Raw genomic sequence first — 23,252 nt, forward strand, 5'->3', positions numbered from 1 at the left:
AAAAAGGAATGCTTATACACTGTTGGTGCGAGTGTAAATTAGTTCAACCATCGTGCAAGACAGTGTGGTGATTCCTCAAAGACCTAAAGTCAGAAATATTTGACCCAGCAATCCCTTTACTGGGGATATACATATACACCATTAAACACTATGCAGCCATAAAAAAGAACAAGATCATGTCGTTTTCAGGGACATGGATGGAACTGGAGGCCATTATTCTTAGCAAACTAATGCAGGAACAGAAAACCAAATACTGCATGTTTTCATGTATAGGTGGGAGCTAAATGATGAAAACACATGGACACATAGAGGGGAACAACACACACTGGGGTCTTTTGGAGGGTGGAAGGTGTGAAAAGGGAGAGGATCAGGAAAAACAACTAATGGATACTAGGCTTAATACCTGGGTGATGAAATAATCTGTACAACAAACCACCATGACTCGAGTTTCCCTATGTAGCAAACCTGCACTTGTACCTCTGAACTTAAAAGTTAAAAAAAGATGACTGAATAAACAAAATGTGGTATGTATATGCAAAGGAATATTACTCAGCCATAAAAGTAATGAAGTTCTGGCACATGCTAGCTATAAATGGGTGAACCTTGAAAACAATATGCCAAATAAATAAGCCAATCACAAAAGGACAAATACTGTATGATTTCACTTATATGAAATTTCTAAAATAGAGAAATTGATAGAGTCAGAAAGTAGATTAGAGATTACCAAGGGCTGAGGGAAGAGTGTGATGGGAAATTATTGCTTAAAGGTTACTGAGTTTCTGTTTGGGGTTATAAAATGTTGAAAATTGATAGTAGTGATGGCTCTACAACATTTTGAATGTAATAATGTAACTAAATCATACTCTTTAAAATGGTTAAAAGAGCAAATTTTATGGTGAATTTTATCACAATTTTAAAAAATCAATAAGCAATATAGCAAAACTACTGAATTGTATATGTCGAAAGGGAAAATTGTATGGTATGTGATTACATTTCAATAAAGTTTTTTTTCAAAGTTCATTTATAAATTAAAGAATATATACAAAGATTTAACTGAAAATATTAATCAGACGATGACTTATAATAATGAAAATGGGAAAACAACGTAAATGTTCAAAAATAGGGTACTGGTTAAATAAATTAAGGTACTTTCTTAAAGTTAGTCTTGTAGAAAGATATATCATATTTTGATATGAGATTGCTAAATATATATTGCGTTATTTTAAAAAAGCAACCCACACAACAGTATATATGCTACAAGTCCATCTTTTAAGAAAATATGTTATACAAACAGAGAAAGAGAAAGAGAGAAAGCGATCTGTTAGAATGTGATGAATGTTTTCTTACTCGCATTTTTCAACTTTTCTATAATGGGCATGTGCTATTTGTATAAATAAAATGGTAAATTTATTTTGAAATGATTTTTAAAATAATTAGGGCAATGTTTGTGTGTGTACATCTCTGTAGGACGTTCAACTTGGCATTGTCTTATTAATAAGTATGTGAAGGAACATTCCTGCTAATGTCTCATTTTTGATTCTTGAGGTCTTGAAAATCGTATTTTTCATGTAGTGTTTTCATTCCTAGGACTCTTATTACTATGCTAGGCATATACATTCTTTTTCCCTTTTCAATAAATAATATTTATTCAAATCAATTCAGTACATATATATTGAATACCTATTATGCACTAGACACTGTTTTAGGTGCTGGATACAATGAAGAACAAAAATAACTCCTCTGCCTACATAGAGTTCACATTCTTGCGGAGGAAGCTAATAATAAGCAAGTAGACAAATATAATATTCTATCAGATAATTAGAACTGCTATGAATAAAATAAAGACAAGGGAATTGTGAGTGATGGAGAATGCTGTGAAGTTTCTATTTAAGATTAGGTAGCCATCATGGTAACCACATAATGGATCCAGTAAATAATCATTGGCTGCTTTCCAGAAAAATAGAGAGACAGATAGACAAGGAGGGAGAGAGAGAGACAGAGAGTTAGCTAGACATTGTGTATATCTTAATGGAAGAACATGGCAAAACTCATGTAATATTCTTACAAAATATAAAACCTAAACCAAATCAAGTCTTTGTATGTAACAATCTATTTACTGGAAATATAGGGAATGTGTTAAATGATACCTCAGTGATGCAACCAGCAAAACCCAGATGAATAAAATACCACAGTGCAAACAATCCACTTTCTTCAACAAATAAAGTGCTAAGACATAAAAATAATCCAAGGGGGTAATGTATAGATTAAGAGACTTAAGAGACATATCAGCCAATTGCAATGTATTGCCTTATTTCCATCCTGATTAGAAGAAAAAATGTTTTCAAAAATCAATATGTATGAGACAGTAAGGGAAATGTGAATACTTAGTAAATATTTGATTAAAATAAGGAATCACTGTTAATTTGTTGGGTGTGATAAAGATATGTCGGCTTTTTTTTTGAGACAGTGTCTTTCTCTGTCGGCCTGGCTGGAGTTCAGTGGCATGACCTCGGTTCACTGCAACCTCTGCCTCCCAGGTTCAAGCAATTCTCCTGCCTCAGTCTCCCAGGTAGCTAGGAATACAGTCACCCGCTATGATGTCTGGCTAATTTTTCTTTTTTTAGTAGAAACAGGGTTTCACCATGTTGGCCAAGCTGGTTTCAAACTCCTGACCTCAGGTAATCCACTCGCCTCGGCCTCCCAAAGTGTTGAAACTGCAGGTGTGAGCCACCATGCCTGGCCTATTTTGGCTATTTTAAAAGATTTCTTTTTACTTTTAAATACATAATAATATATTTACATATGAAATGATGTGCTGTCTGAGATTTACTTCAAAACAATTCAGGAGGTTAGATATGGGTGAGGAATAGATAAGGATACAAATGAAACGAAATTGGCAATCAGTTGATAATTGTTTAGGCTGAGTGTTAAATACATATAGGGTCATCATAATATTCTCTCTATTTTGTATGCATTTGAAGTTTCTCAAAAGTTAAAAAAAAATGGTGGTCAGGGAAGGCCTTTTTTAAGAGGTCATAATTGAGCAGAAGTCTGAAAGAAGAAAGAGAACAATGTAGGCAAAAGTCTAAGGAGACAGCATCACTACATAAAGGAAAATGAGTATAAAGAAGTGAGTCAGAGTTTTTATGTTCTTGGAATAGTAAGAATGCCACTATGGCTAGAGAAGAGTGAGTGGAGGTGGGTATACAGAGCCTGAATAATGTGAAGTCTTAGAAACCATAGTAAATGAGTTTGGATTTTGTTCTCAGGGTGATAAGAATCCATTGGAGTATCTGAAGGAGAGTGGCATGATATGGTGTGTGTTTTTCAAAGATCAGTCTAGTTGCTGTGTGGAGGATAAAATGTACGGGTTCACAACTACAAGTATGGTGCCAGTTTGGTGATACAGAAAGTGTCAAGACAAGTCTAGGCAAAAATTGATAGTGGCTTGGACTGGGGATATAGTAATAGAGAATATGAGAGAGTGTTTTGATTTCAGATAAACTTTGAAGGTAAAACTGACATGTGTTGTCGAAAGAGAAGGGTCAAAAATGTCTCCTTGGCTTTTGGTCCTATCAATTTACTGAATGGTAGTGACATATATTGAGATTTGAAGTACTGGGGGAGGAGTCTGTTTGGGACAGGGAGGATCAAAAGTTCTATTTTGCACATATTAGGTATGAGCTCTGTCCAAGCAGAGCTTTCAAGTTGACAGTTGTATATATGAGTCTAGGAGACAGGAAGTGAGGTCAGAATATGTATTAAGCAACCACTTTGTGATAAACACTATATTAAGAATCATGAAGTATGTACTAAAAATATTATTATATTTTTATTATTATTAATATAATAATTATATAATGATATTATTATTGTTGGTGTTGTTGAATGCCCGTTGAGAAACCTATAATGGGGCCAGGCATGGTGCCTCATGCCTATGATCCCAGAACTTTGGGAGGCCGAGGTGGGTGGATCCCATGAGGTCAGGAGTTCGAGATCAGCCTCGTCAACATTGGTGAAACTCTGTCTCTACTAAAAATACAAACCACTGCACTCCACTCCAGCCTGGGTGACAGAGAAAGACTCTGTCTCAAAAAAACAAAACAAAACAAAAAACTATAATGGAATTTACCCAACATATGACTGCAGAACAAACTTAGCAATATTTACAAATATAGAGGTTTGTACAGTGACTATAAATTAATATAAATTAACATACTGACAAAATACCCAAAGAGGGTAAGAAATGAAGATTTAGTTGAAGACCATGTGGGACTAATACACCGTTTCCTGAAGAAGCTGGGAAACTAGGACTAATGAAGAGACATGATTCTTTTTCCTTTTGATAAGTACCTTAAAACTAGGGTTGTACAATGTAGATTTAACTTAAATATTCACACTGTCATGTTTTTAAGGAACATGGAAGTAAGTGAGCAGTACATTTGGTATTTTTGTTTTGTTTTACTTGTCATTCTGCCTTTACTGAACTTGCTTTAAGTGCTGTTCCACAGTTGTGCTTAAGAGTGGCTTCAGTTGAAACTTAACTAACTAGTTTCCTAGGGGAAGAAAATTTACTCTAGTAACTCGGTCTCCATTCTTCCTCACTCATGTGGCAGTGCGGACAATTATGAACTTACCCAAAGGTATCACAAGCACAAATTACAAAAATAAAAAATTAAGTTCACCAGAAAGTACTCTCATGTGCTGAAATGAAAATATCTTAGGATTTTGCTACAGATATCAGGGGGTAACAGTTGCATTTTAAGAAACCAAGATTGGGAAGGATGTCACAGCATCTCCGCACCAGGGGCTTTTTTTTCCTTAGAAAGATGGTGGTGAGTGGTTGGTATTACGGTTAAAAGCTCGAGAAATTCTGAAATAGCACCAGGTACCAGTGATTTATTTCTTTGACAATTATTAGCTCAGTAGCCACGGCTTAGTCTTTAATTGCTATCTTAAATAATAAGGCTCAACAGTCTTAAGCAAAACCTGAGAGAAAAAAAAGTTACTGAAAATAGAAAACTTGCAGATGACTGCAAACATGTGCAATTAACTCTAGAGTTCTTTGGGGTTTTGTTTGTTTCTTTTGCTTGGGAAATGAATGCAGATAAAACAACACTAAGTGCAGATATACTCCTTAGGGCAAAGACCTTTGAAAGGTTAAGTCATTTTACTGGAAGGATTAAAGAAATCTTGTAAAAAGATTATTTTATATAAGTTTGAAGAGCATTTTTTTACAGCTTTAACTGTTTAAGGAAAGGTTATATTTAAATAAAGTACAAACTCAGCATTTTTTGTTGTTATTTTCTAATATTTTGAAATACTTTTATCATCTGATTACCCATCTGTGTTTCCTTTACTTGTTGGTATTATTGAATGGCAAGGCAACTGTTCAATCCATGGCCCTGAATTTTACATGTTTTCAAATACCTGTTTAGGGTGATCTTTGAGAAACCAGAATCACAGACTTTAAAAATGTTGTCAGGGCAGAAAAGGGAGCAAAATAAAGACTTACACAGTTAAACTTCCACTGTTTACTTCATTTTCTGCCATTCTCTAGGCAGTGTACTTGACTCTGTGTTCCTCTTGGATCCTTAGTCTGGCAGTTTCTGCTGCTTATAGCAGAGACCATACCTTATTTGTGTTTGTAGCTCCAGCACTTTTAGCAGAGCTTAGCCTTCACCAAGTATTCTAGTACTTGTCTTGAGTCCTACTTTGTGTCAGAATTTTTTTCTAGGTGCTATGAGATAAAACACAAGACAAGGCCAAAAAGGGCATTATTCCCATGAAGCTTAAATTCCAGGTGGAGGATAGAGTAGGGAAAATAAACAAAATAAACACATATAAAGTATCTCTGTTAGTGAAAGAATTATAAGAAAAATAATGCAGGAAGTTGATGTAGAGAAGGGCAGAGGCATACATTTTTAAGTAGGATACTTAACGAAAGAGGAAATTTTACCATAGAAATGAATGAAATTTTAACATCAACTTGAACGAAGTTAGAGATCTGTAGAGTTGGTGGTGGGGTTACATTATAGGCAGAGGGAACAAGTCCAAAGTCCAAAGGCCCTAAAGCCTAAGGCACCCTTGGTGTGCTCTTGGAATACCGGGGAGCACAGTGTAGCTGAAGCACAATGAGGACAGGAAAAGAGTTGGGTAATATGGCTCAAAAAGTTGAGGTCAAATTACATAAGGACTTTAAGGAAGCCAACAAAGAGGGAAACTTTTTGAGCAAAGGAGGGAAGGAACATGATCTTATCTAATATACATGCTGGTCAATGTGTGAGAAACTGCCTGGTGTAGAAGGGAGTGGGCATGAGTAGAATAGAATCTGAGAGATCAATTAGAAGGCTAGTGTAAAAGCTAGTAGTGGCTTAGACTAAGTGGCTGTAGAAAATTTGATGATAAATGGTCTGATATAAGATACAAACTTAAAGGTAGAGCTGACAATTGTCTGGTATCTGCTTAGATTTCCAGATATCATATTTTCCAACTTTCCTCATTATGTCCCCATCTGCTGATCAAACCATGAACTCATTTTTGGCCTGAGAATGCTTGACTACTGAAATTTTAAACTTTATTATCCCACTCTCTGACTATAAGAGCCTTTAATCCTTTCAGTTTTCCTTTTGCCTTCCTTCTGCTTCACTAATATTTCACCTTATTGCTATCTTGGTCTTTTGACCTCCACTTGTTTTTCTATCAAGTTACCAGAACCCCTTTGTCTTTCCTTCATTTATCAGTCAGCCCAGATTTCATCATCCACCATTATCGTATGCTATCCCTCCACCAGATCAATCCTTCTCTTTTTCTCTCTCTTCAAGTCACTTAGAAACTCCCATGCCCTCAGTCTCAGCAAACTATCTCACCTGCTACTTCACAAATCATCAAACTGAAATTCCTAAACATATAACTGCATACTTACAAACCTATCCATATCCATTGCTATGGTTTGAGTGTCCCCACAAAAACTCATGTTAGATTCTTAATCACCAGAGCAGCAATATTGTGAGGTGGAACCTTTAAGAGGTGGGGCCTAATGGCAAATGTTTGGGTCATGGGAGCTCTATCCTTATGAGTAGCTTGGTGCCATTCTTGAGGTAGTGTTTTCACTCTCAAGAGACTGGATTAGTTCTCGGGAGAAATTGATTAGTTCCAAAAAAAAAAAACAACAAAAAAAGTGAATTGTTATAAAGCAAGGATGTCCCTTGTATTTTGCCCTTCACATGTGCCTGCTTCCCCTTTGACCTTCTGCCATGTTATGATGCATCATGAAAGGCCTCACCAGAAGCCAACCAAATACAAGTGCCATGCTGTTGGATTTTTCAGTCACCAGAATTATGAGACAAATAAGTCTGCTTTTTTAAAAATAATTACCCAGCCTCAGATATTCTGTCATATCAAAACAAAACAGACTAAGATATCCATACACATTTTCCCTGTTTTCCATCTTCTTGCTCACTCTTCCTGTGCATTTCTAAATAATCTCTTTGTATATGATCTGTACATTATATTCTCCCATCTCTTTAGAGTCCAATCTCCATCATGTATTGCCTACCTCAAATTTTCCAAAAATGTTTCCCCATCAATCATTTATCCTTTTTATCTACCATATAATGTCTCACTTTTCCTATAGCTCTTTTGAGGAAAGGGTAGTTTAAATTCACCATTGCCTCTTATTATCCAGTTACACTTCAACCCCCTTTGATTTGACATCTGTTTTATCACTTCACTGAAATTTATTTTGCTATGGTCAGAGTGGGTTTTCCAATTGCCATACTGAATGGTCAAATTTTAGTGTTTAGCTACTAAATAAATACCATATTTCCTTCGTCCATTATACAAGGCCCTTGATAATGTTGTCCTCATATTTCAAGGTTCACCTCCTTATCTACCGCTATATACCCTGCACTCTAGTCATGTTCAACTATCTGCAATTAAGAATGTGCAATGATTTTTTTTCACCTCAGCACCTTTGTATATGATATATCTCCTTATTGGAAATCATTTGTGTACCCAATGAATTTATGTTTCAAGACTAAACTCAAATGTAACAACTAGATGAAACTGTCTCATATCTCTCTAGTCAAAGATGATCACCTCCTCTTCTGTACTACCATAACATCTCATAGATACAACACAAATTGCATCACTTGCAACTTGTAGATATGTGATCCTGAGGTGGGGGAAATAATCATCTAATTATCTTTATATATTTAATTCCTATTTGCATGTGATGTTTAGTATATATTTGATGAATAAATTCATGATTATTATCAATAAACACATACTAAGGATCTACTCTTTTCAGGCACTATGCTAGGTACTGGGCAAATCAAAGTATATGGACATGGTTCTAGCCCTCAACAGGCTCCAACCTAGTTAAGGTGACAGAACGAATAAAAAACAGATACACAAATAAATAACAACACAGGTTAGTCTATAATAAGTGCCAAATGGGTTATAAGAACAAGTACAATGGGACTGTGAAAGAAAAAGGACTATGAAGAAGAAAGTAGTAGTTAGTGCCGGAATGGTCATAGAAAGCTTGACCTTGATTCCAAAAGACTACCAAAGTTTTGTTAGAGTGAAGGGGTGGCCATTTCGGGTGAAAGACATGGAATGAACAAAGATGCTAAGACAGGAATGCATGTGTTATGTTCAGGGGACTGGGAATAGAAACATCCAGTAAGAGTGAAATGTTCTATCACTTTCTCACTGTGTCATCTTGAGCTTCCTTACCAGCAAAGTGGGATAATAATGGTAACTATCTTACAACACATAGGATTGTTGAGGGGAATTGTATGTATTGTTGAGGGAAATATATATGTATATGTATACGTACATGTATATGTATGTGTGTGTGTGTGTGTGTGTGTGTGTGTGTCTGACCCACTGTAAGCACTAAATAAATGCTCTTTTTGTTGTTACTATTATTAGAGAAGACAGCGAGATAAGGGCATACAGGTTGGAGCTATGTTCTAGATTACTATAAATGCTAAATTGGGAAATTTTTACTTTATCCCCTGGTTCAAGGTAATTTCTTGAATGCCTTTTGAGCAAGGTAGAGTCTCATGTAAAATGCTGCTTTAGGAAGATTGGTGCGGGAGTGTTGTATTGTATAGATTTATAGGCACAAAGAAGATTTAGGAAGCAATTGGAGTAGTCCACAAGTGAAGTGCTAGGGCTCTCATTATGATGGTTACTATGAATTTGAAAAGGATAATGAAACACTGCAAAGAGTCTAAACAGCTCAATGATTAGATATTGGAGGTAAGTGAAAGAGAAAATTCAGTGGACCTCCAAAATTTTAAGACTGAGTGAATAAGATAATGTAGTGGTATTGACTATATTGCCAGGTTCACTGGTGGGGAGTGGTAGGGCATTGGATTTGGGAGAAAGAAGATTAATTTGACCGTTTAAAGCATAATTAATATTCATTGGGTGTACATTTGTACTACATATCACTTTAAGGATATGACTGATACAAAGGCAACAGTGCTGCCCACAAAAAGTTTTCAATCTAGTTAGGTAAATAACACTTAATACATAAAATAATAAAAGGCGCTAAACCCAAATTTTTAGTCCAGAAAACCTGAGAAGAAAGAATATAACATATTGGTGCATTCAGAAGGTATTTCTTATTAGCAGAACTCACCCTTTTTCTCTTTCCTCTTGTTTATTTCTGTGGGTTTTCATAATAGCTGTATATATTTATGGGGTACATGAGATATTTTGATACAAAGATATAGTGCATAATAATCACATCAGGGCAAGTGGAATATCTATTACCTCTAGTATTTATAATTTCTTTGTGTTACAAACAATCCAGTTATACTATTTTAGTTATTTTTAAATGCACAATGAATTATTTTTGACTGTAGCCACCCTGATGTGCTATCAAATACCAGGTTGTATTCATCCTATCTAACTATATTTTTATGCCCATTAACCATCCCCACTTCCCATTCACACCCCCTCCATTACCTTTGCCAGCCTCTGATAACCATCATTCTACTCTCTACCTCCATGAATTCAATTGCTTTAATTTTTAGCTCCTACAAATGAGTGAGGATCTGAGAAGTTTGTTTTTCTGTGCCTGTCTTATTTTACTTAACATAATGGCCTTAAGTTCCATCTATTTTGTTGCAAATGACAGAATACCATTCCTTTTTATGGCTGAATAGTGCTGCATAGTGTATATGAACCACACTTTCTTTATCCATTAATTTGTTGATGGACATGTAGGTTGCTTCCAAATCTTGACTACTGTGAATAATGCTGCAATAAACATGGGAGTGCAGATAACTCTTTGATATACTTGTTTCCTTTCGGTTATATACTTAGCAGTGGGATTGCTAGATTAAATGGTAGTTCGATTTTAATTATTTAGGGAACCTCCATACTCTTCTCTACAGTGGCTATTTTAATTTACATTCCTACCAGCTGTGTATGAGTGTTCCCTTTTCTCCACATCCTTATCAGCATTTGTTATTACCTGTCTTTTAAATAAATGCCATTTTAGCTGTGTTCAGGTGATATCTCATTGTAGTTTTTATTTGCATTTCTCTGATAATCAATGATATTGAGCACCTTTTCATATACCTGTTTTTGGCTTGTATGCCTTCCTTTGAGAAATGCCTGTTCATATTTGCTCATATTTGATTGGATTATTAGATTTTGTACTTTTCATCCAATGGTTGCAGAATACACACCTTTTCTCCTCGGCACATGTCTCATTCTCAAGAAGAGAGAAAATTAGAAATCAATAACAAGGAAAAATTTGAAAAATATTCAAGCACATGGAAATTAAGCAATATGCTGTTGAATGACCAGTGGACCAAAGAAGAAATTAAGAGGAAATTGAAAACTTTTCTGAAACAAGTGAAAACAGAACCACAATGCACCAAAACCTATGGGATACAACAGAAACAGCAGTAAGAGGAAAGTGTATAGCTATAAGTGCCTACATCAAAAAAGTGGAAAAAATTCAAATAAACAACCTAACAATGCATCTTTAAGAACGAGGAAAGCAAGAGCATAAAACCCTGCAAAATTAGTAGAAGAAAAGTAACAATAAAGATGAGAGTAGAAAGAAATGAAACTTTAAAAATGAAGCAAATGAAATTATAGTGAAGAAAACCATACAAAAGATCAATGAAATGAATAGTTTTTTGAAAAGATAAAATCTACAAACCTTTAGCCAGAAAAACTACCAAACAAAAGAGAAAAGACCCAAATAAATAAAATCAGAAATAAAAGAGATGTTATAACTGATACCACAGAAAATCAAAGGATTATTAGAGGCAGCTATGAGCAATTACATGCAAATTCATTGGAAAACCTAGAAGAAATATATAAATTCCTAGACACAAACAACCTACCAAGATTGAACCATGAAGAAATCCAAAACCTGACCAGAGTAATAGCAAGTAACATGATCAAAGCCATAATGAAAAATCTCCAAGCAAAGAAAAGCATAGGACTTAGTGATTTAACTACCAAATTTTATCAAACTTTAAAGAAGAATTAATACCAATCTTATTCAAACTATTCTGAAAAATAGAGGAGTAGAAAATACTTTGAAACTCATTCTATGAGGCCAATATTACCCTGATACAAAAACCATACAAAGGCACATCAGCAAAAGACAATTACAGGCCAATAAACCTGATGAACATTAATGCAAAAATCTTCAATGAAATACTGCAAACCAATTGAACAACAAATTAAAAAGATCATTCATCATGACCAAGTGGGATTTATCCCAGGGATGTAAGGACGGTACAACATACACAAAGCAATCGATGCAATACATTTTATCAACAGAAGGAAGGGCGAAAACCATAATAATCATTTCATCTGATGCATAAAAAGCATTTGATAAAATTCAACATCCTTTCATGACACAAACTCTCAAAAAGCTGGATAGAGAAGAAATGTATCTAAACACAATAAAAGCTGTATGCAACAGACCCATAGTTAGTATCATAACTGAATGGGGAAAAACTGAAAGCCTTTCATCTAAGACCTGGAACAATATAAAGATGACCACTTTCACCACTGTTATTCAACCTAGTATTGGACGTCCTAGCCAGATCCATCAGACAAGAGAAAGATACAAAAAGCATCCAAATTGAGAAGGAGGAAGTCAAATTATCCTTGTTTGCAGATGCTGTGATCTTATATTTGGAAAAACCTAAAGATTCCACCAAAAACTATTCAAACTGATAAACAAATTCAGTCAAGTGACAGGATACAAAATTAACACACAAAAATCTTAAAAGGAATCAAAAGAGTAATCCAATTCACAGTAGCTGCAAATAAAATAAAATATATAGGAATTAACCAAAGAAGTGAAAGGTCTCTATAATGAAAACTATAAAACATTGATTCAAGAAATTAAAGAGGACACCAGGAATGAAAACATATTTTATATTTATGGACTGAAGATTTAATATTGTAAAAATGTTCTTAATATTCAAAGCAATCTACAGTTTCAATGCAATCCCTATCAAAAAACCAGTGACATTCTTCACAGAAATAGAAAACACAATCTTAAAATTTATATAGAACAACAAAAGATTCAGAATAGCCAAAGCTATCCTAAGCAAAAAGAACAAGACTAGAGGAATCACATTACCTGACTTCAAATTATACTATGAAGCAATAGTAAGCAAAATAGCATGGTCCTCACATAAAAACAGACACATAGACCAATGGAACACAATAGAAAACCCAGAAATAAATCCATACATATATGGTGAGCTCATTATTAACAAAAGTGCTGTATTAGTCTGTATTCATGCTGCAGATAAAGACATACCTGAGATTGAGCAGTTTACAAAAGAATGATGTTTAATGGACCTACAGTTCCACATGGCTGTGGAGGCCTGACAATCATGGCAGAAGGCAAGGGGCCCAAGTCACGTCTTTCATGGATGGCAGCTGGCAAAAAGAAAGAGAACTTGTGCAGGGAAATTCCCATTTTTAAAACCATCAGATCTCATGAGACTTATTCACTATCATGAGAACAGCATGGGAAAGACCTGTTCCCATGATTCAATTACCTCCCACTGGGTCCCTCTGACAACACGTGGGAATTCAAGATGAGATTTGGGTGGGGACAGAGCCAAATCATATCAGGTGCCAAGAAAATACACTGGGGAAAGGACAGTCTCTTCAACAGAGCCCTTCCTTCTGTTGATAAAATGTATTGCATCGATTGCTTTGTGTATGTTGTACCGTCCTTACATCCCTGGGATAAATCCCACTTGGTCATGATGAATGATCTTTTTAATTTGTTGTTCAATTGGTTTGCAGTATTTCATTGAAGATAGTTCTGGGAAGACTGGATATCCATATGCAGAAGAATGAAACTAGACCCCTATGTCTCAACTTATACAAAAACCAAATTGAAATGGATTAAAGACTTCAATCTAATTCCTCAAACTATGAAAGCTTAAAGGAGAGCATTGGGGAAACTCTCCAGGATGTTGGTCTGGGAAAAAAATTTTGAGTAATACCCTAAGCACAGGCAACCGAAGCAAAAATGGACAAATGGGATCACATTAACTTAGTAAGCTTCTGCACAGCAAAGAAATTAATCAACAAAGTGAAGAGTCAACTCACAGAACGGGAGAAAATATTTGCAAAGTATGCATCTGACAAGAGATTAATAAGCAGAATAAATAAGGAGCTCAAACATCTCTATAGGAAAAAATGTAATAGTCCAATAAAATGAGCCAAACATCTGAGTAGATTTTTCTCAAAAGAAGGCATACAAATGGCAAACAGGCATATGTAATGGTGCTCAATGCAAATCATAACTACAATGAGATATCTCACCCCAGTTAAAGTGACTTTCAAAATTTTTATATTTTAATCTCTGTGGGCACATAGTAGGTATACATATTTATATGATGTATGAGATATTTTGATATAAACATGTAATGCTTAATAATCATATGGTGTAAAATGAGGTATCCATCTCCTCAAGCATTTACCAATTGTGTTACAAATAATCCAATTATACCCTTTCAGATATTTTTTAATGTACAATTAAATTATTATTGACTATAGTCATCCTGTTGTACTATCAAGTACTAGGCTTTATTCATTCATTCTAACTATTTTTGGTACCCATTAACCATACACATCTCACTCCACTGCTCCATTAACCTTCCCAGCCTCTGGTAACCATCTTTCTACATCTATTTCCATAAGTTCAATTGCTTTGAATGTTAGATCTCACAAATAAGTGAGAACATGTCACATTTGTCTTTCTGTGCTAGGCTTATTTAGCTTAGCATAATGACCTCCAGTTCCATTCATGTTGTTGCAAATAACAGGATCTCATTCTTTTTTATGGCTAAATAGCACTCTGTTGTATATAAGTATCGTATTTTCTTTATGTGTTCATCTGCTGATGGGCACTTAGGTGGCTTCCAATTATTGGTTATTGTGAACATTGCTACAACAAAAATGGGAGTGCAGATATCTCCTCAATATACTAATGTCCTTTCTTTCAGGTATATAGTCAGCAGTGGGATTGCGGGTCATGTGGTACCTCTATTTTTAGTTTATTGAGGAACCTGAAATTGTTCATCATATAATGGTTGTACTGATTTACATTCCCACCAAGAGTGTACAAGGGTTTCCTTTACACCACATCCTCACCAGAATTTTTTATTGCCTGTTTTTTTGTATATAAGCTATTTTAACTGGGATGAGATGATGTCATTGTAGTTTTGATTTGCATTTCCCTGCTAATCAATGATGTTGAGCACATATGACTGTTACATATACCCTGTTTGCAAATTTTAAGCCTTCTTTTGGGAAATATCTTTGGCCCATTTTTCGATTGGATTTTTAGATTTTTTTTTTCCTTTAGAGTTGTTTGAGCTCCTTTTATATTCTCGTTATTAATTCATTGTCAGATGGGTAGTTTGCAAATATTTTCTGCTATTCTGTAGGTTGTTTCTCCACTTTGCTGATTGTATCCTTTGCTATGCAGATGCTATTTAACTTGATGTTATCCTATTTGTCCATTTTTGCTTTGGTTGCCTGTGCTTGTGAAGTGTTACTCATGAAACCTTTGCCCAGTCCTATGTGCTGGAGAGTTTGCCCAAAGTTCTCTTTTAGTAGTTTTGTAGTTTGAAATCTTCCATTTAAGTCTTTAATTCTTTTTGTTTTGATTTTTGTATGTGGTCAGGGATGGGGTCTAGTCTCTTCTGCATATGGATATCCAGTTTTACCAGCACTATCTATTGAAGAGACTGCCTTTTTCCCAGTATATGCTCTTGGCACCTTAGTCAAAATTGAATTCACTATAGGTGTGTGGATTTGTTTCTGGGTTCTCTATTCTGTTCCATTGGTCTATGTTTCTGTTTTTATGCTAGTTCTATGCAGTTTTGGTTACTGTAGCTCTGTAGTATAATTCAAAGTCAACTAATGTAATTCCTCCAGTTTTGTTATTTTTCCATTTTTTGGTGTCCTCTTCAAATTTTTTCATCAGTATTTCACAGTTTTCATTATAAAGATATTTCACTTCTTTGGTTAATTCTTAGGTATTTAATTTTATCTATAATTATTGTAAATGTGATTACTTTTAAAATTTCTTTTTCAGGATGTTCAGTGATGGCATATAGAAATGCTACTGATTTGTGTATGATTTTTTTTAATCCTAGAACTTTACTGAATTTATCAGTTCTAATAGATTTTGGTTGTTGTTGGTGGTGGAGTCTTTAGGTTTTTTCCAAACATAAGATCATAGTATCTGCAAACAGGGATAATTTGACTTTTTCCTTTCTAATTTAGATGCCCTTTATTTCTTTCTCTTGTCTGATTGCTCTAGATAAGACTTCTAGTTCTACGTTGAATAACAGTGGTGAAACTGAGCATCTCTGTTGTTTTCCAGATCTTAAAGGAAAGATTTCAATTTCTTCCCATTCATTATAATACTAGCTGCTTATCTGTCATATATGGCTTTTTATTATGTTGACATATGTTTCCTCTATAACCAGTTTTTTTAGCATTTTTATCATGAAGGATGTTATATTTTATAATGTTTTTTGCATCAGTTGAAATAATCATATCGTTTTTGTCAATCATTGTGTCCATACAATATATCCCATTGATTGCTTCGAATTTGTAGATTGCTTTTGGCAGTATGATCATTTTCGCAATATTGATTGTACCCATTCATGAGCATGGGATGTGTTTCCATTTGTTTGTGTCATCTATGATTTCTTTTAGCAGTGCTTTGTAGTTTTCCTTGTAGATATCTTTTGATTCCTTTGTTAGGTATATTCATAAGTACTTTATTTATTTATTTATTTATTTATTTATTTATTTATTTATTTATTTATTGTTTTGCAGCTATTGTGAAAGGAGTTGAGTTCTTGATTTGATTCTCTCCTTGGTCACTATTGGTGTGTAGAAGAGCTACTGATCTGTGTACATTAATCTTGTATCCAGAAACTTTGCTGAATTTTTTAATCAGTCCTAGGAGCTTTCTGGAGGAGTCCTTGGGTTTTCAAGGTAAACCATCATATCGTCAGCAAACAGGGACAGTTTGACTTCCTCTTTACTGATTTGGATGCCCTTTATCTCTTTCTCTTGTCTGATTGCTCTGGCTAAGACTTCCAGTACTATGTTGAATAGGAGTGGTAAGAGTGGGCATCCTTGTCTTGTTCTCCTTCTCAGGGGGAATGCCTTCAACTTTTCCTCATTCAATATTATGTTGGCTGTGGGTTTGTCATAGATGGCTTTTATTACATTAAGTTATGTCCCTTGTATCATTTCAATTCCTTTATTTCTCTTCCTTTATTTCAATTCCTTTGTTTCTGTCCTTCACTTCTTATCTCCTACTGATTTTGCATTTGGCGCTTTGCTTTTCTAGTTTTTTAAGAAGTTTCAAAGTAGTAAGGCAAAAGTACTATGTACAAAGTACTATGATTGCCTCTTAGCACTGCTTTTGCTGTATCCCACAGGTTTTAATATGTTGTGTTTCCCTTATCATTTGTTTAAAAGAATTTTTCAATTTATTTCTTAATTTATTCATTGACTCAGGGGTTATTCAGGAGCATATTGTTTAACTTCCATGTATTTTTATAGTTTCCAAAATTTCCCTTGTTATTGATTTTTGGTTTAATTCCATTATAGTCAGTGAAGATATTTGATATTATTTTATTTTTTTCAATGTTTTTAAGGTTGTTTTGTGGCCTAACATATGGTCTATCCTTGAGAATGATTTACGTGCTGAGGAGAAGAATGAGTATCCTGTAGCCATTGTATGAAATGTTCCATAAATATCTATTAGGTCTATTTGGTCTATAGTGCAGTTTCTGTCTGTTTCTTTGTTGAATTTCTATCAGAAGATCTGTCCAGTGTTGAAAGTGAGGTGTTGCAGTCTCCAGGTATTATTGTATTGGGGCTTATCTCTCTCTTAAGCTCTAATATTTGCTTTATATATCTGGGTGCTCCAGTGTTGGGTGCATATATATTAATAATTGTTATGTCCTCTTGCTGAATTGACCCCCTTATCATTATATAGTGATGTTCCTTGTCTCTTCTTATAGTTTTCATCTTGAAGTCTATTTTGTGTGATATAAGTTTACTACTCCTTCTCTTTTTTCCCATTCATGTGAGATATCTTTTCCCTCGTTTTATTTTCAGTTTTTTCTTTTTCTTTTTCTGCGTATATGTGTGTGTCTTTATATATGTAAGGTGTTTCTTGTAGGCAACAGATCATGGAGTCTTATTTTTTTTTAATCCATTCAGCCACTCTATGTCTTTTTACTGGAGAGTTTAGTTCACTTACAGTCAATATTATTAGTGATAAGTAAGGACTTACTCCCACCTTTTTTTTATATGTTTTATGTTGTTTTGTGTTTTCTCTTCTTTTTTTTCCTCCCGTCTTCCTTTTAGTGAAGGTGATTTTCTCTACTGATACTATTTAGTTATCTGCTTTTATTTTTTTTTGTATCTGTTGTATGGTGAATCAAGTTACAAAAACGCTTGCAAATACTGTCTTATAACCCATTTTCTTAATCTGATCACAACTTAACACTGTTTGTTAAACAAGCAAAAGAAAATAGTTAACTTCTGCTCAATTGTTCAGTTTTTGTTGTTCTACTTATGTCTTATTGTAGTCTATGTCTTGAAAAGCTTTTGTGGTTTTTTTATGGTTTCATTGTTTAGTCTTTTTACTTAAGGTAAGTGTAGTTTACACATCACAATTACTGTGTTATAATATTCTGTGTTTTTCTGTATACTTGCTATTATCAATGTGTTTTGTACTTTCACATGATTTCTTACTGCTCATTAACACCTTTTTCTTTCTGATTGAAGTACTCCCTTTAGCATTTCTTTTAGGACAGGTCTGGTGTTGATGAAATTTCCCAGCTTTTGTTTTTCTGGGACAGTTTTTATTTCTCCTTGTTTGAAGAATATTTTCACCAGATATGCTATTCCAGGGTATTATTTTCTCTGCAGTACATTAAACATGGCTTGCCCCCCTCTCCTGATCTGTAAGGTTTTTGCTGAAAAATCTGCTGTCAGATATATTGGAACTCCATTGCATGTTATTTGTTTCTTTTCTCTTGCTGCTTCTAGGATTCTTTCTTTATCTTTGACCTTTGAGAGTTTGATTAATAAACGCCTTGAGGAAGTTTTCTTGGGTTTAAATCTGCTTTGTGTTCTGTGACCTTCTTGTACTTGGATATTGATATCTTCCTCTAGGTTTGGGAAGTTCTCTGTTATTATCATTTTGAATAAACTTTCTACTCCTATTTCTTTTTTTACCTTCACTTTAAGGCCCAAAACTCTTAGTTTCACCATTTGAGGACATTTCTAGATTCTGTTGGCATTCTTCCCTGTTTTTTATACTTTTTTTCTTTTGTCTCCTCTGTGTATTTTCAAATAGGTTGCCTTCAAGCTCAATAAATATTCCTTTTGCCTGATCAATTTCTGCAGTTAAGAGACTCTGATGCATTCTTCGTTATGCCAGTTGTATTTTTCAGCTCCAGAATTTCTGCTTGATTTTTTAAAAAATATTTTAATCTCATTATTACATTTGTCTCATTATTAAATTTAATCTCATTATTAAATACAACTGTGAATTCCTTTGCTGTGTTATCTTGAATTTCTATGAATTTTTTCAAAACAACTAGTTTTAATTATTTCTCTGAAAGGTCACATATCTCTATTTCTCCTGGATATGTTCCTGGTGACTTACTGAGTTCATTTGATGAGGTTATGTTTTCCTGAATGGTCTTGATACCTGTGGAAGTTCATCTGTGTATGGGCATTGAAGAGTTAGATATGTATTATAGTCTTCTTGTATTAACCTGTTCTCATGCTGCTATGAAGAAATACCTGAGACTGAGTAATTTATAAAGAAAAGAGGTTTAATTGACTCACAGTTCTGCATGGCTGGGAAGGCCTCAGGAAATTTACAATCATGGTGGAAGTGGAAGCAAACACATCCTTCTTCACATGGCAGTAGGAGAAAGAAGTGTCAAGCAAAGGGGGAAAAACCTGTTATAAAACCATCAGACCTCGTGAGAACTAACTCACTATCATGAGAACAGAATGAGGGTAACCACTTTCATGATTCAATTACCTCTCACCATGTCACTTCCATGACATAGGGGGATTATGGTAACTACAATTCAAGATGAGATTTGGGTGGGGACGCAGCCAAACCATATCACTTCTCAAGTCTGGGCTTGTTTGTACCTGTCCTTCTTGGGAAGGTTTTCTGGATATTCAAAAAACCTTGGATGTTGTGACCTAAACTGTATTTACTTTATGAGCCACCCCAAATCCAGTAATGTTGAGATTCTTGTAGACTCATGGAGGCACCACCTTGATGGTCTTGAACAAGATCTAGAGGGATACTCTGGATTACCAGGCAGAGACTCTTATTCACTTATCTCTCTTTCTCCAAACCAATGGAATCTCTCCCTCTCTCTCTGTTCTCAGCCACCTGCAGCTGGCAATGGAGTGACACAATCACCCCTGTAGCCGTCACCACTATGACTGCACTTAGTCAGACCTGAAGCCAGCACAGAACTGAGTCTAACCAAGGGCCTACTACAATAACATACTGGTTATAGCCTATATTTGCTCATGGCCCTGATACTCCACATTTAGCAGATTGTGAAGCCAGCCAGGCCTGTGTTCTTCCCTTAAGGGTAGCGAGTTGCCCTATGTCCCATACAGGTCTAGAGGTGTAGTCTGGGAGCCAGGGACTAGAGTCAAAACTTTAGAAGCATACTTGATGTTTTATTGTACTGCAGCTGAGCTGGCACTCAAATGACAAGACATAGTCCTTCTGATTCTGTCCTCCCCTCTGCAAAGGCAGAGGAGCCTTATCCTATGGCTACTGCCACCACAGTCCCATGGGGAGTACTACCAGACTACTGCCAATGTTTCCTTGAGGCACAAGGGCACTTCAGTCAGATAGGACAGTGGTCTCCCCTCTTGCCCAGGGCAGGTCCAGAAATGTCATCCAAGAGCCTCATCCTGGAATTACTGATCCTAAGACCCCACTTGGTGTTCTGTATCCCTGTGGCCAAGTTTGTACCTAAGGTGCAAGATGAGCTCACCTTTATTTTTCTGTCTACTTTTCTCAGGTTGAAGGAGTCCTGCCCTGTAGCCACCACAGCTAGGAATGTGCTAAGTCTCACCTGAAGCCAGCAAGTCTCAGAGACTCATCCAAGGTACTTGATGTAGTACTTGTGTATTGCTGCTGATTATTCAGGACTCAAGGTTTCTTTAGATAGCATGTGATAAATTCTGCCAAGACTGGGTCCTTCCCTTCAAGACAGCAGTTTCTCTTCTGTCCCAGGTGTGTCTATAAGTGTCATCTGGGAGCTAGGACCTGGAAAGGGGAGGTCTCACAACTCTGATAGTGCCCTGTTCTACTGTGGCTACATTGGTATCCAAGATGTAAGACAAAATCCTCCCTACTCTTACCTCTTCCCTCCTCAAGCAGAGGAAGGGGTCACTGTTGGAGTCATGAGCTGCATAGCCTGGGGTTAGAGGAGGAGTGATACCAGCCCTCTCATAGTCACTTCAGCTGATGTCTCAGTCAGTCATGTGCCCCTCCCAGTCCATTGGCTCTGGATCCAGTTCACCACTAGGACTCACATAGGAGTTGCAGTCCTGTGGCCTAGATTGCCTTTCAGGTTTATTTATGGTCCCAGAGCCCTTTAGTCTATGGTGGTGAGGTTTGCTGGAAATAAAGTTTAGACCACTGGGATTGGTGATTCCCCTCTGGCTAGGGATGTTTTAAATTCTCCCTCTGTGGGCTGGCATCTGCTGAGTTTGATCCAGTCTTATTTTCTGCTGTAACAGGACATCACTGAATTCAATGCTCACCTAACTCAATGAATTTGATTGCTGCACTCTCCCTCTCCCCATTGCACAGAAATGCTCTCTGTAGTATACCACCACTGCTGGGAGATGGGGATGGGTGACGTCAGTGATTCAATACTGTTTTTTCTACCTCTTCAGTGCCTCTTTCAGCAATGTAAAGCTAAAACCAGGTACTGCGAGTGCTCACCTGATTTTTGGTTCTTATGAAGGGGCTACTTTTGTGTAGATAGTACTTAAATTATTGTCCTTATGAGGGGGATAATGAGTGGAGCTTTCTATTCCACCATCAAACTCCACCCCTAAGCTCTAAAATGGCTTTTACCCAAAAGACAGGTAATAGTCAATGCTTGTCAGGATACAGAGTAAAGGAAACACTCACACTGTTGTTCGAAATGTAAATTTGTACAACCAATATGAAGAACAGTATGGAGGTCCCTTAAATCCCTAAATATAGAACGACCATATGATTCAGCAACCCCACTGGTAGGTGTCAGTATATCAAAGAGATATCTGCATTCTCTTATTTATTGCAGCACTATTCACAGTAGCCAAGATTTGAAAGAAACCTAAGCATCCATCAACAGATGAATGGATAAAGAAAATATTGTTTATATAGACAATGGGGTACTAGTCAGCCATAAAAAGGAATGAGATCCTGTCTTTGGCAACAACATTTTTGGAACTGGAAGCCATTGTGTTAAGTGAAATAATCCAGACTCAGAAAGATGAACTTCATGTTTTCACTCATATATGGGAGCTAAAAATTAAAACAATTGTAGTCATAGAGGTAGGTAGCAGAGTGATGGTTACCAGAGGCTGAGAAGGGTACTCAGCAGAAGGGAAAGTGCGAATGGTTAATGGGTACAAAAATATAGTTAGATAGGAGTAAAGCAATCTAGTATTTGAAAGCACAACAAGATGATTACAGTAAACAATAATTTATTGTACATTTAAATATAACTACAACAATATTATTGGAATATTTGTAACACAAAGTCACAAAGTCATGATAATTGCTTGAGGTGATGGATACCTCCATTTACCCTGATATGATTATTACGTATTATATACCTGTATCAAAATATCTCATGTACCTCATAAATATGCTCACCTATTGTATACTCACAAAAATTAAAAATTAAAAATAATTATTTGGGGGCTGCAGGAAATGTAAAGAAGTAAAGTAAAATCACTTACAGTTAGCATGTTGGTATATTGACCTTCAGCTTGCTCTTCAGAAAATATATACACCAGCAGTGTATTAGAATGCCCATTTGTCAACACAATCACCAATACTAAGTATTATCACTCTTTGTCATTTTTACTAAGTTCATAGGTGATAAACAATATCCCATTTTTATTCAGTTTTTACCTCTGAGTTCCAGTGCATATGAATTTTTTCAGATGCTAGCTATATGTATTTTTATGAAATTTTTAAAGTATTTCACCCATTTTTAAGTGAGTGTTCCCATTTTTACAATGTTTTGAATCAAGGCCCATTTGAAAAAAAATTCATCCACCAACATTTTAAAACTCACTAGCTAATCCTACAGTTTCTATGGATAGAGAGTACATGCTTCTGCTCATGTTCTATGCAACTTTATAACCTTTTAATCATTGATCTTTCTCATCCCTGTTGGCCATGAAGTTCTAAGTAGCTGTGACTGTTTTCCCTTCTGTTTGTTTGCCATTCACTCCAGGAGGCAAAATTATGCCAGTCATTCCATGCACCCACCAAAGACAACTCCATTATATGGTCCTAATATTTCCTCAGAATGATGGCATCATCTAGACTTTCATACATGTGACAGAATAAGGGGCGATGTTAAGCCATCTCATTTGATTTTATGTTAGGAAGTTCTGCT

Source organism: Piliocolobus tephrosceles, chromosome 12 (genome assembly GCF_002776525.5).
Source record: "Piliocolobus tephrosceles isolate RC106 chromosome 12, ASM277652v3, whole genome shotgun sequence".
Lineage (NCBI taxonomy): Eukaryota > Metazoa > Chordata > Mammalia > Primates > Cercopithecidae > Piliocolobus > Piliocolobus tephrosceles.